Consider the following 19,493-nt stretch of genomic DNA (forward strand, 5'->3'; position numbering starts at 1 on the left):
AATCTTGAAATATTGGCCAAACGTCATAACTAGACACTTGTCATGGTCTGGAGCAAGTTACCAGCTTGTATAAAAGTCGGAAGTTTTTGCTTCCGAAGGGGCGCACGCGTAAAATACAGAACGTGTAACTAAAACTCACCGTTGAAAATTTTCTGACTTTCAAAATTAAGCCGGTTGTACTGTCAACAATTAATAAGACAGAGCAATACTGCCGACCTTAAAGACTCCGCGTATTTTTTCAACCTTACCAATGCAGCAATGGCAAGAGTATGAGTCTAAAAATATTACATCACGGTATTTCGGCTTGAATATGCCATCGACCCGATGAACACGTTAAATTCGGACACCTGAACCCTGACGCTACCCTGACGCAAAACCTGTAAGGTGGTGAAATCTCTGATATATATCGGATATTTACCTGCGATTTGACAGCTAGAATCTATTATCGTCTAGTATCGAAGCTAGAGTCGGTCCTTGGAAGTCGGGTTTGGCCAGAAGTTTGAGGTGGTGAAATCTCCGATATATATCGGATATTTACTTGCAATTTGATAGAATTTATTATCGTCTAGTATCTAAGCTAGAGTCGGTCCTTGGAAGTCGGGTTTGACCAGAACTGTAAGGTGGTGAAATCTCAGATATGTATCGGATATTTACTTGCGATTTGACAGAATATAGTATTGTCTAGTATCGAAGCTACAGTCGGTCCTTGGAAGTCGGGTTTGACCAGAACTGTAAGGTGTGATATATATCAGATATTTAATGATTTAACAAAATCTAGTATCATCTAGTATCGAAGCTAGAGTCAGTCCTTGGAAGTCGGGTTTGGCAAGAAGTGTGAGGTGGTGAAATCTCTGATACATTCGGATATTTACTTGCGATTTGACAGAATCCAGTATCGTCTAGTATCGAAGCTAGAGTCAGTCCTTGGAAGTCGGGTTTGGCCAGAACTGTAAGGCACAGGGCAAGTCATTCTAGTGTCGTTTAGTATCGATATTTGTGGCGAAGGGAAATTCGTCTTGGTGTGACTGATGGACAGACAAGCAGACACGATGTGTTCTGTAATTCTGCTACAACACACACATTTTATTCCGTGGTTCTACTTCTATATATACACCCACGGTTTTGTGGAGGGACCGTGATACACCAAAGCATAGACCCTCGAGAAAAACGGGACAGGCAATTGCTGGGTTTTTTTTGTGCGATCTATTCTTTGAATATATTAAGTTTATTTGCCAAGCGGTCCCAGACAACAATACTTCGTACTTAACACTGAATCTCATTAACGATCAAACTGACGTTCTGAATATGTACACTTTGCTCTTGCATGGCACGTTCCGAGTAATGACACAGAAAAGTTTGAGGGTTTTTGATACCAGTTATGGTGAATGTTCTGGTAACGATGAAGATCACAGTTTTTCTCGAGGGTCTATGACCAAAGTTAAATGTCAAAGTCGACATAAAATAAAAAACAACGGAAAGGTCAGATTTGCATGTTATGGCTTCATTTAACTAACAAATAAACTAATAGATAAACTGACGGTGTGAAATCGTCATTAGTATGTGTACAGAACCCTGGATAATAAACAGAATATAAACCACGCGTGAACATATACTATCTGTTTTGCATTATTTCTGTTGGATTTCCATTCCCGACAATATTTGAGTCTCCAAATCGCCGAAAAATATAGGGTAAATATCGTCGATTTAACAGACCGGGCGTGCCATTGCACCAAGCAATTTATTCTGGTATCGTGTATAGTATCGATACTACAGTCCCCAAAAACGCCGGTGAATATTGGCGGTTACACAGACGCGGCTTCCCATGGGACAACCGCAGTTTATTCTAGTATCGTATAGTATCGATTCTATAGTCCCGAAATCGTCGATAAGTCAAACTTCGATACTAGATTGTAAATATCCGTTATTTAAAAATTGTGCAAAGTCGCGCCTTCATGTGAGTCGAGAGACACTTGAGATTTTGAACGACATGATCAGTCGTGTACGGTCACTGTCATGGCCTTAATTTCAATAACGATAATCGCCCGATGGGCTTGTCTCAAGTTTAAAAGCTTTACAAGAAAGTGTTTTTCAGTCCTGACAGTGTATAACCTAATCATGGCGATGACTGATGTTTTAATATTTTTGCCTGTCGCACATATAGCGTTCGATTTCACTTTGACAAGCACTTTGAATGTGCGATCCCTGCTCGATCAGTCAGTCGCCGATTTTAAAATCAGCCAGACATTATATTCTTAAAGAAATTCAACGATGTAAAGATTACAAAATGCCTCATTCATATTTTTACGGTGTTTGACAATTTTTTTCCGTCAGGGACGTCGTGTCGCTCATATCATGAAGCTTCGATCGATGATGTAGCTCCATGCATGCTCATACACAGGGCTGCGCCGTTACGTGGAGATCGTATCACGCTTTTAGAAGTGACTTTGATCACAAGTCTTCATTCAATCAAGGTGAATTTAGTACTGATTTTCGCAAGTCTCAACCCTCAAATACGCTCTCACTTCATTGTGAGCGCCCTCACTTCAAGCCCTCACATTTGCTCGCACTTCGATAGTGAGAGCCCTCACTTCAAGCCCTCACATTCGCTCGCCACTTTGATTGTGCTGGCCCTCACTTTGGCCCCGCACTTGTCGATTTCCGGCACCCTTACATACCTGCAACACACGCCCTATTAGGTTTAAAAAGGCTGATTGTGTAGATTTCACGAGCCTGGATTTCACTGTTCACTCTAGAAAGAAACACAAAACCATTGGACTGGATGGATCAATCACTCAATGCATGCCACTGATTATTGATTCCCTTACAAAAATGTCGCACTGCAAAGGTCAGGACTTATCTGAAATCGCTATCAACCCACAATCTGAATCTGAATTTTTCATGACACATCTTTCGTCATGTTTGAACTGATGGATGGCAGCTGTACACAGCATCTGATTTTAAAAGACAGTAATGATGAAGAACATTGGGATTATGCCAAGCCATATTATAATTAAAGAGCATCCTAGGGAGTACTCTTTATTACTTCTCTATTACTCTTATTACACAAGGCTCCCTAAGACAGGTATATTATGACCATGAGGACCACTGGGTCCAGGATTCTTCATGTGTACCCTTGTCATCAACACAAGCAGTCCACATGAATAGATCTTGCTTAATCACAAGCGGCAGCCAAGAATGCATTTTGTAACTGATTGAATCAGCTTCTACATAGGGTCATTACAGATCACAGATTTTACTCTCTTGAAGACTCAAACTTCAGTGGAGAAATAATTACGATACATGACCCTCCTATTTGGCCATTCTCTGTCATAACTGTACCACACACAACACTAATTGATTCCGCCACAGCGAAACCGTTAGTCGCGAGCAGAATGGGTAACTACACGCATTTTGAAAGGGATCACTTTGAAATGTCACATCAGTGGGTTTTCAAATTACCAAATAGCTCCCCAATTTCCATGTAAATGTGAAGCCACTGTGGGCATACTGCAACATTTGCTTCAGAAATAGAGCTGACTTGTTTTGCATATTTGTAGGAATGATTTTCGACATGAAAAATACATTTATAGTACATACTGTACCGGTATTTTAGAACCAGCTAACCAACTGGGAATATGGAATAACAATTCAATGGTAGATGTATTGACATAAATTGCCAATAAATACCTGCTACTGTACATGGAAAGTTCAGAACGCTATTAAAGCGGCATTTGCTGTAATTTTTGATAATATTTTCATAACTCTTGCTGTAGAAAGCATTTTTCATTCTTTTCCCTAAAGGATTTTAAAGTAAAACGTAATTAGCCATTCAAACACAATGTATTGCATAAAATTTGCAATATCGTTATTGTTAATATTATTATTATTATTATTGAAAAATGGAATCTAGGCTAGACTAGAATTCACAGTAACATTGGACATATTACACATGCAAGGTTGAATAGAAAATTGAGTTGTACCGTACATTACAATGGGCATTTTTGAAATGAGTTTGGGAATGGAACAAGAAACTATTTCATAGAGAGAGCAAAAATACTGGAAAATACATTAAAAGTCACAGCTAAATATAATACTACAGAGTGGAAATGAATTTGAATGAAACACATGACAAAAAAAGAAAAGAGCAGAGAGAAAAATCAAGTACCTTGGGGTCTCTTTGAAGGGGATGGAGCGACAGGAGTTTGTCCATTAGCGTTGGACTGAGACTGTTCAGAATTTACACTGTCTACACTAGCACCAGCTGTGGAATCTGTTGACAAAGAGAAAGAAACAGAGAAAGAAAGAAAACACAACACATCAGTAAAAAAAACAACACGCCTTTTTAAAAACATAAAAATAGTGAATCTCCCCTCTAAAGAAAGTGAAAGATTCAAGTTCAGAGAAGCAGAGAGATAGTACATATATACATCATGTACAACATGTAGGTAGATGACATACACTGTAATAAAATGTACATTTAAAGTAGAGTAAGCCTCACATAAGAAATTACGGTTAGACTTTTCAATTTTAAAATTCTGTTCCATCACCACTAGAATTTGTTCGTTTCTGAGGAATTTCAAAGTTCTTTGAGTAAGTAAAACCGTCTTAGTTTTGGGAAAATCAAAAATTAAATTTTCCCAATGCAGTGAACACATGGATGGCAGCCATTTTGAATTTCAATGAATTTTGAATTTCAAATATCGATAGATGTTAGATAATTTGTTTCTCTAGTACCAACATTTGCGCAGTAACCCTTGTTTTTTGTTGTGCTTTGTTGAGGGAATGGTTAAAAGTTTCATTGAAGAAACTTTGAGCAAAAGTTTTTTAATTTCAAGGCACATACCAGTACTTCCTTAAAGCACGTACTACCATAAATCTGATCTGAATATTTCGGAGTGCATGTACTGACTTTCAAATACATAGAAACTGAAGGTTGGCTGGAAATTTATTACAAGTACAAGATGTTATTAAATCTTATCATGTACAGAGATACCGTAGAATGTCACTTGTGTATCCAATGAAGAGTACATGAAGTAGTTAGAGAACAAAAATATGTACTGAAGTTACTAAGCGTATTGATGTATTCAGTATATTTTGCATTCTCCACAACAGCATAGCAAATCGCCATAGATCACTCAGTGATACCAGTATATCACTAACTACAAACACAATGACCACTTTAAGTATTTACTGCTTCAGTATGATAATTGTAATTTTACTTTCAGAGAATATACCATGATTTATAGTGCACTATCCCTTCTCAATTATTTTTTACAATATTCTTACTAATTTTATTTATTTCATATCATGATGCAAATAAACATATGAGCTTATAGAGCTACTGTACATCCAATGTTTCTTTCAATCTACCTCGTAACAGTACATAAAAGCTACTTGAACTGACATTGTCCGTTCTAAAACATTAAAACAAGCCTTATTTGCAGTTAAAAGGGTTAAAGTTGCTGATGTTGGTGTTTTCCTACTTAAAGGCGTGCACCTAACTCTGCCATATTGCCATATTGATTGGCATGTGAAACATTTTTTGTAAAAAACCTACTGGTACACAAAAATTTACATTACCGCTTTCTCTCTATCTGGTCTCTCAGTAAACAGCATACAGGTTTATTCTGTCAACCACTCTTGATCATATTTCAACGTTCTCATCAATATATGAAACCTGATTCTAAAATATTTACTAAACTGACAAAAACAACTTCCATGACAACAAGCTACCGTGCTCCTAGCTCTGGAGATTTGAATTTCATCTGTTCACTCCTTCAAGCTTTTGCTTTCAAAAAAAAATTCCACACAATTAACATGTGGAGTTGGGTGATAGATACAGTAGTCATACCTGCCATTGCCATGGAAACTGAACAAGAACTTCCACACTTGCTTTCGGTTGTTTGTGTGCTGTGTGACAGCCGGAGCAAAAATTGACAGCACGAAGGGATGCAGCAGACATTACACAGAGCAATGTTCAAAATTCCAAAGACTTAAAAGAGTAATAAGTCGATAGATTTCCCATGGGTGCAATTCGGGTCATAGTTAAGAGGAATGGCTGATAAACAAAGCTAATCAACCATTTTCATCTTGTAAATTGCATTCTATGGTCTTTCCGAGTAGAATGTTCTGATGATGAAGGGATGGAAATGTAGGTCAAAGGTCATTGCCGCCTGCTTGGATCAAAGCCTTTTTTGTATTCCTTTCTGACAGAATGGAAATATAGATTTTTGTTTTATAGAGCGGTGAAAGCATGTGGAATCTCGCACAATGAAGGCGTGTAATAAAATTGATTGTTAATGGTACATGACACTAAAATCCCATTGACCCACAATGCACCAAAACAGATATACTTCTCTCGTTCTTTGTATCAACTATTTTTAAATTTACGATTCATCACTGAAAATCAATGTTAAAGAATACCATCATTTTGTGAGTGCTTTTGAGAATCTTTAGGAAAAAAATCACGACCAAACTGAAAATGTACCAGGATAGGTCTATTCCAAATGGCTGCCAGAGGAGATGTGTGCCATTTGGACTAAATAATGGATCCAGTTTCCATGGTTACAGAGTATACTGTGACCTTTTCATTTCAGACTCTTTTGAGACTGTTTGGAAAAGTGTAAAGATTAGGGGAGCTAGGGATAGGCTGATTTTACCACTGTAACAAAAACATCATCTTTCTACTGCAGTTGGGTGTTATAATAGTATGGGAGCTGATTGCCCTCAAGGAAGATTTAAGATGAATTGTCAATCAATCAATCAATTAGCAAATTTAGGATGGGATAATCTTGGAAAATTAAAAGTCAAAATCCTGACAGTAGTATTAGACAGTATTGATTCAACATCACAGAAGTGGATATGCTTGTAAAAAATTGAAACCAAGAACAGACAAAATTTCAATGCTCTTGATTCATGGGAATTTTACAATTGAATAATGATCAAATTTACAACTACAGTGATCTGTGTCCTATCAGCTTACACCTCTTTAATCAGGTCAGCTTCCCATTGACGGCAGATTTTTCAAACTTAAATTTACAAGTTCCATGGAATTTCACCTGTCTACTGAAGGACATCTCTGTTCAAGGACACTTTTACCATTCCCAAGTGTATCTTTAAAACTGCTAAATTGAACATATACACCGTGATATGCTTTGTACAATATCCTACACCTCCTGAAGGCCAATGAAATACAATTTCACTAACGGCATTAAAACTGCAACTCTACTCCATTGGTGTTTAAAGACATCATGCCTTCTATGGTACATTTTTATTTAACATACCGGTATTTTCTAGTCAAATTTATTCCATACTCAATATTCCTACCCTTTGAGAACAATAATTTTTTCTTCCACTCTGATGGTGAATTTTGAAAAATATTTCACCACAAGCATCTGTACAACTAGCTATTTTCTACTGCTTTCTATCACGATACAAAATTTGTTAAATTCAGAGAATCTTACTGTGTTAACCACAATTTAAACATGATGCGGCCTGGAACAATATTGTATACCGGTATGTCAGACATTGGTCTATATTCAGCAATTTTTTCAACAAGCTGTTACACGTTTTTCATTACAAAAGAGAGCACAATGATTATATATGTAATTTCAACTAACTAAATGTCACCAAAACCATGAACTGTCAGAGACAATTATCAACTTTCTATTTATGGATGCATAGTAGTTTGAAAAACGTTTGACAATCATATTTTAATTACAAAACTACCTGCATTCATATTTGCACATACACCTAAGAATTTTCAAAAATGAATTTTGCAGTTTACAAATTTAACGGTAACTCCTAGAAAGTCAAGCTCTGAAAGAAGTGCACTGAATGAATCTCATTTGCATTTGGAAATTTGTTGCTCCTGTACTTCTCATCTCACAGGAAAACCAGCCATAACTTTTGATAATATTTTCATTATTTTTATTCAACGAAACAAATACTTTCCCTATACTTATCCACACAGTATGTTGAAATACAGAGATAAAATTGGACTTAATAAACTCACAAGCTGATTTGACACACTGAAGACTAGGTATTTCATTATGATTTTGGAAATAGAAACAACAAAGTTATATACAGAACAAACATACTAGAAAATACATGAAAAGTTAAAGCCAATGGAGTGGTGATACATGTATGAGCTAAGGGGTCAAATGCAGTGACAGTACCAGTATAAATCTACTGTGACCTCTATATGAAGGCTGCCTGACTTTATTTTGTCAAATTTATCCCTTTTCCTGCCAGACAGTAATAACTGTATCACTTCCCCATCAGCCAAGTCAGTAAAAAGCGGTATTGAGCCAAAACATGACAGATTTTCACCCACTTGGCTTGGTATGTTATAGCATCTTTTGTCCAAAAAAAATCAACTTTACAGTATTGTGTTTCAACAGCCTTCAAATGTACAGCATTATGTTAAAATACATCATATGGACTACGTTGTGTTTCATTAATTGTAACCATCTTGACCTGGTGGTGAAATATGGACTTGGCAGGAAAAGGGTTAAAGATCATTTCAAAATTCATTTATTTTTGCTCTGCATTTTGAAATATTATGACAGAGTGGTTGACAAATTTACCATAATAACTAAAACCTGCTTAAAAACAGAATAGTCTGAGAAAACGATGATGTAAATTCTGGTCACAAACAGAAATACCGGTATAAGGTAATGAGAGACCAGGTGTTGTATTAAGCTGTCAACCTTCATGTACCGGTACACTGTTACAGTACAGCAAGGTTAAGTTTGACGCATATCATCTTTCTCAAGAATATTACTTGAGATTGAATGACAGACAGTTTCACAAAGGTGTTTCCATTCATGACTTTCCATGATATTTATCAACACGCAAAAAATCAGCAACTTTGTCCGTGAACCCATAATACCACCCAAATTTCCAATACGACCTTTATCATTTCTATGTCCAGGTTGGACTTCTACACCAGAAAACAGGGAGGAAGGGTTAATGTCCTATCATAGGCAAGTAACAACATTCTATAAATGAAGATTCTCAGTGATGACACAGAACACTGCATTCTTAGATTCAATCACTGTCTGCATGTAGAAATGAAATTTGTAAAAATAGGCTATAAAGAGGTTTCACGGCTTCTGATATAAATAAATGTTACAATTTTACACTTATGACTCAATATGACTCATCCAAAAATAGAGGAATACACTCCATGCAGATAGTATTAATAAATGTTAATACACAGACTTATCAACACACACACACACACACACATGTATGAACTAGGAATTAGAGTAGTGGTAAGCCACAATCAGAACTCAGAGATTCACACACACAGTGATGTTAGGGAATGTATGAGAGCACGCTGGCGTGAAGTGTTGCCGTGCAGCTGGAGCATGTACAGACAATTACAAGCAAAGATTATGGTTTGTGAGGGTAGTCCCTTTTCAGGGTGAGTGAAATATTAACCAGTCAAAAATGCGACAAAAATTATTAATCAACAGCATAGTTTTCCGGATACCTTCCTGACGTTTTGTTTTCTGTAATCATGAAATTTGACACATTTCTTGCTAAATTTGTTAATGAAAGGGAAAAGACACGATGTCGGGTTGACTACTGAAATGTTCTGTCAGGAAAGTATCCCTAAATACAGACATTATCTACCAACTACCAAGAGTTTGGGAGCACTTACTCTTGTTAGATATGACTTGGGGAGAGAGTAGGGTGTTATGACAGCGGTGCTATATATGGATGAGCAGTGTTATGGCCTGTACAGCTTTACTGGTTGGCAAGCGTACTGTATCTTATTCAAGATATATGAAGCTACTGTGTATGTTGCAGGAGTGCTGGGCTGGATTCTAGTTCTGGGTCAGCTGGTGAAGCAGCTGAAAGAAAAAGGAGATGTTAATATAATCGATTGTCACTTACTACATCGGGTGTTCGGCCATGGCATACAGCGTGTGCGGTGCGTTTTGCTACATCTGAGGCCACCCAGGTTACTCATAAATGCGACTGGGTTCAGTGCATAAGCAGTAGCAGAAGTAGGCTCCCTTAGCTCACTGACAGGGAGCTACCAGTGGTGACCTCAATTGACACATGAATGGCACACAATACTCATGTACATGTATTTGCCGACAATAAACGTCAATTTGTGCCCCTCCTCCTTCTTATTGAATATTTTCACCCATTAACAATACTAGTCATAGATTTTGGGTCACTTTAACAGCTGATTGGCATTGCCATGGTAATACAGATGGGAAAGATATTATCTTGAAATCAAGAGTAGATTGAAGTGTACATTGGTAACCATGCAACCACAGTGGATGGTGGATGGGGAGAGGTAAGTAAATTGAGATAAAACTCTCCTTGGTGACACGAAGCACAAAGATACAGCTTTGAAAAGTGCCAACAAAGCAAAGAAGGTTAAGGTCAAGTTGCTTTTTATCAGACTTCATTTCTGCCTGCCATGAACTCATATTTCATTTTTTATCAATAAATCACCATTCAGAGAAAGAGAGAATGCGTGGTTGTGTTATGAGTTTTGTAAATTTAATGAGTTATTTTCCCCTTCATAATTGATGAAGTTACATTCATGAAATACTGGGAAAAGTAGAATTTCTTGAACACAATTTCAGTGGTTTAGGATCCAATTCACCATTTTAATTCACTTTTAGAGGGGAGGGGGCAGACAAAATGCAGATCTCTATAACATAACTAAAATAATAACTTTTTACAATCTTCCGAGATCATTCATGAATATGAGGGGATGATTTCCATGAGTTTTGCTTCCATAACTTAGGAAACCAAATTGAGTTTCCTTCCTCCGAGACAAAATGTATAAAGAATCACATCTGCTCATGTGTGTTATTCCAGCATACAGCAGGTATTCTGATAGAGTTTGTGTATGGCACAATGCTACAAGGATTTGATTCAATATCCAGAGATGAAATACCCTGCATGAGATTACATTTGGAAGTGGAAAAAGTGGAAGTGAAAAATTTGCATTGCATTGTTTTCATTTATTTCTTTAAATTGGAAACGATGATATCAAGAGTGCATAATTTGCATATTGCATGTTACATGATTCAAAATGTATAATTAGGGTATAATTATACAAATTACAGAACTAAATATCCATACTCTATTACGAGCATGTAGAATTATTTCAAGGTGTGATATTTTCATGACTAGATACATGTAACCCCTCCACATAAATGAACAGTGTTTGAGTTTTGACTTTCCACAATTGTCTCCAGTGCCACAAAAGTCAGATTGTAGTGCAAACAACACATACGGTATGATCTGTCTCAGCATTGAACAGGCACCATAGTTCATTTCTAAATACCCTACGCCTAAAAACGTTACTGTACACATTTTACAATTTGAGGAAGGGAAAATATTTTGTTGTACAATGGTGTGTCACTGATCACATGAAAAACTGGCTGAAAATGAGTTCAAATTATCAACTGTTCAGTATTTTTATTTTTTTCGAGAAATAATCTGACCACGGATCAATGGATTCAAAGCAGAGAATGAAATTGAACATTTTGAAGAGATATTATGTCTTTTGTTCCTGTGTATTTTATTGCATGGTAATTTCAGAACTTTTTTATGATTGTAACAAGAGAGAAAGATGAAAACACACACATGTGAGACTGGTGAAGAAACTGTTGTTATAAAGAGAGCAAGAGGTATAATAATCACAAATTTTTATGGAAAGTCTTTCCACACGTAAAAGGGTTTATGTCATTTTATGAACAGATTTCCGTTCATTACCTACTTTTGCACGCAATGAGCACTGGCTGTATCTAAGTAATGAGTTGTTATTAATCAAACTGGAAAAAATTTAAGGCATCAAAGTTCAGTCCCTCCATGCTAGATGAATATGAATGGTGTATTCACACCGGGAATTTTCCGGAACTCTGGCACATTTGTATTCAGTGAATAACTGAATTCCCACTCTGAGATTGTAAGGTAGGCTGTGCCATGCATGCTTGATTGCGGAATTTAATGATGGGAAAATTCGCCCGAGATTTGCCATGTCCACTGCTTGTATGATGCATGCACACACTACATCTCTGCACACACTTGGGTGATTATAGAATGTACAGCGTCACCTGAACCAGAAAGCACTAATGTTTACCAAATTGGCTGTGGATTCACAGCTGGCTACCGACACGTACAGCTTCCTTTCTGAGAAAACTTGGAAAGACATCGCAGACAAATGGGCATGAACTTTCCACCGACCTCCTTCCTTGTCAGTCACCATGGTAACGAGACATCCCTGGAACTACCTACGGGAAATGCTGCTATGACTTGCTGTCAACGAGCAAACATAGTTCCATGAAGAATTGGATCTTACTGCTGTTCCACGATTATATGAATTTTTCGGGGCTGCTTGTCCTCAAATACAAGCATAATGCACAACACAGATTGCCTATGTAACTCAATTACCTATCAGGAGAGTGTTAGCTAGGGCACTGGACAAAGACACCATAACGACCAAAAATGTCAGTCAAAGATTGCTATTTCTTTGTCAGTTTTCCCATTTGATTTCCATTTAAAATCAATGTCATGAAACTTTAAAGTGGATAACTATTTATACATATATCAGCTATTTCCAGATTTACCCATTTACCCATATACGGTATACTGGTAAAAAGAGTGGTTGAGAGAACGGTCACGATTACTGTTTTCAAAATACTTTTTCAGTTCACATTCATGAAGAGTCTTGGCTTGAGGACGACAACCTGAAATACTATCTTCTGTAATGAAAGACAGTTTAATACCAGCAGTAGCAACCTGAACACATTGAGAGACATGTCAAAAATAATGAACAATAGTGTATATTGATTGACTTCCCTGTACAAATTGGATTTTGTTGCCAGTTCATTGAGCAAGAAACACAATTATTTTTTGAAGCATATTCGATTGCTCTTCCCTTCTTAAATTTCTTACGAAACTTTCAAGACTGCTTCCTGTTTATTGTTTCGTATGCCGAGATTTATTTTTGTCATGTCTTGGATAAGATTTCTGATAAAATATTACAGTGTAATAGTTCAAACGATTCAAAGGTGAGAGTTTATGTAAATGTCGCTGCAGAAAATTTCCATAATTGTTATTTTGATTATATTTTGTTTGCACATTAGCTGGCATGTATTAATTGACTGCTTTCATAATTACGTTTAACACACTGATTACTGAAGCAATTTTAAATTCCATGGTTGAATTTTATTTCCGGATAACATTCCAGACACCTACCACACTGAATATTGAGTAAAAAAGACCAATGACCTAAGAAAAGCATGGACAACAGTAAAATGTAGCAAAACACCAATAAATACACGGACCGACATAAAACCAGGATTCGGCAGGTAAACTATCCCCTGCAGCCATTGACATAAATCATTACATCTTGATACAAACACCCATTCATGTTTCCCACTTTTCCCCCAAGGCTGCGGAACAGAACCCAGGCATACAGGGAAACCAAATTACATCTGTACAGGTAATGATGATTATGAGAATATTGGTTTTTTGTTTTTCCCGTGTTTTGGTCAACCTCCAGAGAGGAAACATGTATTTATGATGGATTGCTTTTAGCAAGAAGCCAGACGAGGACAAAGTTATAAAATGTGACTCAACTACGAAAACTAAACGATTTAAACTGAAATAAGCATAGGATCTTTAATCTCACTGGAATATTACACTGGTAAAACAAACTCCAGCTCAAAGGTACAATTTAGACCCGGGATTTAATATCCATGTTGTATTAGGTAGTCCTTGGGACACTGTTTGTAAAGAGGTACCGCATGAAAGTACTGTCCTCCTACAGGGTAGTTTAATGGTACTGCATATTGATATACCTTATTTCTATGGGAATTCTCCGTACACTGAAAGTCAAATGACAAATTTGTCAGTCCAAGCAAAAATCAAATGGAAATAACAGAATTGAGATCACAGGATGTGCTCAGACGTAGACTGACCAGAAATCAACACAATCAAAGTGAAGTGACCCTAAATGTAAATGAAATTACCACAGAGTGCTGTAGGGTATCTGGAAAACAGTGAGCACACCCTGTCAACAGCAAGGCAGCATGAATATAAAGATTTTGTTTGTTTGTTTGTTTGTTTGTTTGCCATAGCATATCTAAAATTTTAGTTCTACATGCTAATAATGTAGTAAGATGGGCTATTTACCATAATTATAGCCATATGAAAATCCCATCACAATGACTTTTAATTCCACATGTGAATTTTCTTGCACTAATTTATTGGATTTGTAAATTTTGAGAATTTTTACGAGCATTTTAAGGAGAAGAACATTAAGGTTTTGTTGATGCACAAAATACACTATGCAGAAAGCTACATTATTAAAACTGATGTGTATGCATAGCGTATATCATTGTTCTTTTGGCTTGAGTTTGAATTTGAAATGCTGAGCATCAATTCAACAAAAGTGAACTAACTGGAATTCCCTCGAACATGAAATATGAAACCTTAAAGATTGATAATAAATGCTCCAAAATTACATATAATTGAAGCAAAATATCTTGCAATATAGTAGTCACGCTGAGCAGTTCTCATAATGAAATGGTGAAAGAGACTGAATATGTGCGACATGTAAATGCTAAAAAGCTTACAAGTACAAAGGGTATTTTTAAGTAAAAACGTCAAAGACAGCACTACCTGGTAAGATGTTGGGGCAGGTTTGTGTGGAGAGCATTCCTGTACAAAATGGACGTGACATTGCTACGTATCCCAGTAAGGTGACAGCTCTATAAAAAGCCAACAGTGACAGTGAGATCCTAAAGACAGATAAATCAGGCAATTTTCCGCAAAGACAACACCGAGCAATAAAAACGCCAACATAAAATAGATACTGTCACACAAAAGATAGCCGCATTGGAAAGAAATGGCTACACGGGGCGGCAATAAAATGTAGTTAAAGAGTACATGTGGGTGATAATTGAATCCTATGATATTTCACTGACCTTATTCACAGTTCAAAGCTTTGAGGGTAAATGTTCTGTTGTACTTATTTTCAGAATTGGGTTCTACAGTATAACTGGGACAGCAATTTTCTTGACCTAAAAAGTGTGATGACCTTGGTTGAACTTTAACAGCAGAGCGTTCCTCTCATTTACTTTTATTATTGCAATCTACACTGCAAAGCACATTGTGAAAGCAAACCCTCATATAGGCCTTACGGCCGTGTTGTGTTTGTATGCGCTGTTTTATAGAGTTAGGCAATCAATAGTTAAGAGAGTAATTGAGTGCAATGATGTCGTCACTCTGACATGATTTGCAGTTTATCACTGTCAGACACTGTACCACTTCCTAAAATTCTGCATTTCAAGACCAGAATACCAGTATTTCTGAAGGAAATCAATTTTGTAAAAATTTATTTTAAAATCTATTTTGAATAGGATACATTGTAAATCTAAAAATGGTTCTAGGCTGTATAACTATTTTCATTTCCCTTTGATATGGCCTTTTTCAACTTGCAACTATAAGGTCTTTGTATCAATGTAATGTGATGTGTACACCAAATGTTTTGAGAAACATCTTATGCATACATGTATTGTGCCAAAAAAAAAAGACATGTGTATTGGGAGCTGGTGAGATGGAATGATCAAGAAGTCAACATTTTCAAGTGAAATTTGTAGTTCTGCCATCTGACTTGTTTAAATACTACCACTACCTATCCATAGATTTTGAACTCACTTATGAGACAGCGGTAATCATGGTGAATTTTGCATTTTTTAAAAATGACAACAGAAATAAGTCTTGAGAGACAACTGAAGATTAGTGTGCACACCTTTGGTTGCAAACTAAACTGGATTAGAGGACTGTAGAGTAAATAACCCTTACCATACACCTACCCCTAACCCTTGGTTACTAACAATTCAAACTAAACTGGATTAGAGGACTGTACAGTAAATAACCCTTACCATACACCTAACCCTAACCCTCAGTTACTAAAAATTCAAACAAAATTTCTTTGTGTCCACTAACCTTCAGTCTTGCCAGTCTTGACAATACTTTGACTTTCATTGTTTTTTGTTTCATAAAACTAGAACATCTTAAAGTGGCACTCCCATTTGGTAACATTTTTAAAACACATTTTTTTCGTGCCAACGGTCGATATTTGACGTGGCGACTGCGCGCGGATCGCGAGATATCGATAAAAACATGTCTTCAAAAAAGTAAAAGTTTGAATTCCGGTGGCCCACCTAAATTCAGCTTCCGAACATCGAACGTTCAGCACTGGGGCCATTGTCAACTAAGCTATGGAGTACGAGTCTACACTGACACTGCTGTACGCTACAGTACCACATGCCTCGGTGATCGGTCATGCCCCGTGGGAGAAAGCTGAGTCTTACTGACTTGGTGATAAAACGGAAAACAATTTTGATTCCACCAGAATTCCCATAGGTGACTAGCCCAGTTATGTGCAGTTGATACATAGCGGCCACCGCGTGGTATGCATAGACTAGACGCATACCACGCGCACGGCGAACCACACGTACTGTGTGGCAGACGACAAAATGTAGTCATTGGAAGCGGCTAATATTTAACACGTAAAAACTTACGTTTATGTGATATTGGTTAAAAATATAATACAACTGATTTAGAATAATGACAACGACAAAGCTAAGTAGAAGTTTTCAAAAACTGACCTGTGGTAAAGGCATAATGCTGTATATAATGTCTTCGCAGTGGGAGGTAAAATTGCATCGTTCGAACTTATTATGGACTCCCTAGAATATCGTCACTCAGCACAACAACAAACCTTCGGTGGATTTCGTGTCATAATCAGAAACGATCGTAAAACTTCGGTATGTGAAAAATACGCTCGGGAAATGACATGTTTTTATCGATATCTCGCAATCCGCGCGCAGTCGCCACGTCAAATATCGACCGTTGGCCTTAAAAAAATGTGTTTTAAAAATGTTACCAAATGGGAGTGCCTCTTTAAAACTCTCATTCCTAAAGTAGGTTGACAAGCAATGGATTGTATAAACCATGTCAAAATGACTTGTATCATATGCAATAAATAAATGTTACTTTCCAGTCAGGATCTATATTTTGTCATCAAAAAAGACATCGGTTATTACGAACTTGCACGCCATGTTTACAAATTTAACAAAACCAGGCATTTTACCGTGATTGGAGATTTGAGCAAGGAACCGTATTTTACAAAAGCACCGGCATAAATGTGTAAACAGTCACCGCTAATGGAGCCTTGATATCCTTACACAGGAGTCGTTTACTTGCAATGAAACTGTACAATGTATGTACACAAGATACAATTACCAAAAGTCTGGCCAGAGTATTGAGTATCACAGCTAATTTCCCTTTTATTGAATGGTATAATCCATGTACATACAAAAACAAAGTTTATATGGTATACATATTATTGCATTGCACTTATAATTAAAAAAATTCATTCACTACTGCTTTGTTGAATTCAATATTCTCATTTGCTATTGGATTATTAAAGAGGAAAACCAATGGCCTATGACATTTTTTGATGTTGCTTTAGATACAGTATTTTGAATAAACTAACATAGAGTGCAGAGAGTATACAATGACAAAATAGAGAAAATACTTACTTACAGAAAGTGGCTGACAATTACATTACTGGTGATTATTACTTTCTCTGTTTTTTCAAACATTTTTTTTAGTGATTATAAATCTATAATTGTCAATGCATCTGCAAGCATTTGGAAATTTCCGAGATGGCAAAAATTTTTCTCTTCCCCATTTCAAAATTAATATCAAGTAAACAAGAAAATCAATCAATCAATCAATTAATCAATCAATCAATCAATCAGAAAATCTTACAAACTGCTGTTCACAGCACAATTGAATATGACTATATTCTCAGTCGGCTCTGCCTTACAACACATACATGTAAGACCATGGGTTGTTGAAAAACATGATATGGGCATTTCAAAATACACGTATGATCTCCATTCTAGTTAAATATTCATCTGTACAATTACCAATGGAAAGTATCAAGTATATAATTTATTGACACACGATAGATGGGAGTTACTCCTCATATATAATTTTGCATCTTGTCACATGATAAATGTTGCAAATTGTTTCTCCGCAGGGAAGAGCAGATGTGATACAAAAATTAATGGTATCAGTAAGCCAATTCATCTTCCAAATTATTGTTGTTTTCTAGTGACTGGTGAAAGCATTAAACTGCAATACAGATTTTTTATAAAACAACTGTAGATACGCCGAAAAAAATACAAAATTTTTTCATGAACTGATCAATCTATATTAAACTGCCAACCCTCAACTTTTTCTTGCGTTTGAATAAGGAACACATGAATTCATTGGCTTTTGTCTAGTTTTGATGGTTACAGAAAGCCAAAAATATAACACTGTCTCTATTTCCACTATTTCTGACAAGGAAACATATAAATTTTATTTTGGCATTAGTATAATAAGTTTGCCATTATTGACATTTAAAAATCACATTCTTAAGTAGGATTAGAAGTTGAAATATTGAGGTCAGACCAGCGTCACAATCTGCTGGTAGTTGCACTGTCAGCCCTTGCATGTAATTAATTAAACTAATGTCACAGCTCCTTAAATGAAATTCCACCGGTTCTTGGGTCACTGAATATGTAAAAGCCATCAAAGGTGCTATCTTCCTGATAGCTTAGCCATTTATGATAATGTTTTAAATGTCACATCTGTAACATGCATTTTAACAATCACCCTTAATCCCTTCTCTACACGACTTCATCAAATGATGTGCTTTGTAGAGTCATGCACTGCTCATGTTCTGCAATAAATTATACAGAAACCTAGATATGCTATTCATGTAGTTTTATTGGCTGAAATACTGTAACATACCAGAGATAGTACTACAGAGAAGGTGGGGTAGTATGGACATACACTGTACCAATGTTGTTTGTTAGAACATGCATAGTTTTAATAAAATGTATTTTTTACGTTATCGATTCCAAATTGCATTTATCATGTAGAGTTATTCATACTAAGAAAAACTGCAAAAAATTTCCAGATTGAACAAATGTATATCCCTAATCAGGCACCGAAGAAAATCTTTGCTCTATTTCCATGCAAAACACATATGGACTGAGAATTCATACATTTTCAAGCCAATATGCAAAGTTTTTGAATATATTCTATGGGATACATAAACATACTTGTATTATTTCTGGCCTTTCCAACAGAGGACATTTCTGCCAAGTTGAATGGCATTTATAAATATGTAATTGTAAGAACTTTTTTTTTTCCAGATAGCTATGAGTTAGTTGGGAAGATCTCATTCCAACACTGGCATGACATGATGACTGAACTCTGCACACAAAAAAATCCCTGTGGGAACAGCAAGGAATGATTTACATGCAACATGATACAAAGTAACAAAATGTGAGATGCAACATTTAGTGGAGATATTTGCCCATATGTGAAACCAACCATTTCCTCATCAATATACAAGATTTACAGCCAACATCGTCAAT

At 36.4% G+C, this 19,493-nt stretch overlaps 1 pseudogene; it reads right to left on the bottom strand.

Annotated features, from left to right (window-relative positions):
• The window catches only part of LOC139116055 (transmembrane and coiled-coil domains protein 2-like), a 74,428-nt pseudogene that overhangs the window by 28,847 nt on the left and 26,088 nt on the right, over window positions 1–19,493 (bottom strand).

The sequence above is a fragment of the Ptychodera flava genome, chromosome 17 (assembly GCF_041260155.1).
Source record: "Ptychodera flava strain L36383 chromosome 17, AS_Pfla_20210202, whole genome shotgun sequence".
In the NCBI taxonomy this organism is placed as follows: domain Eukaryota; kingdom Metazoa; phylum Hemichordata; class Enteropneusta; family Ptychoderidae; genus Ptychodera; species Ptychodera flava.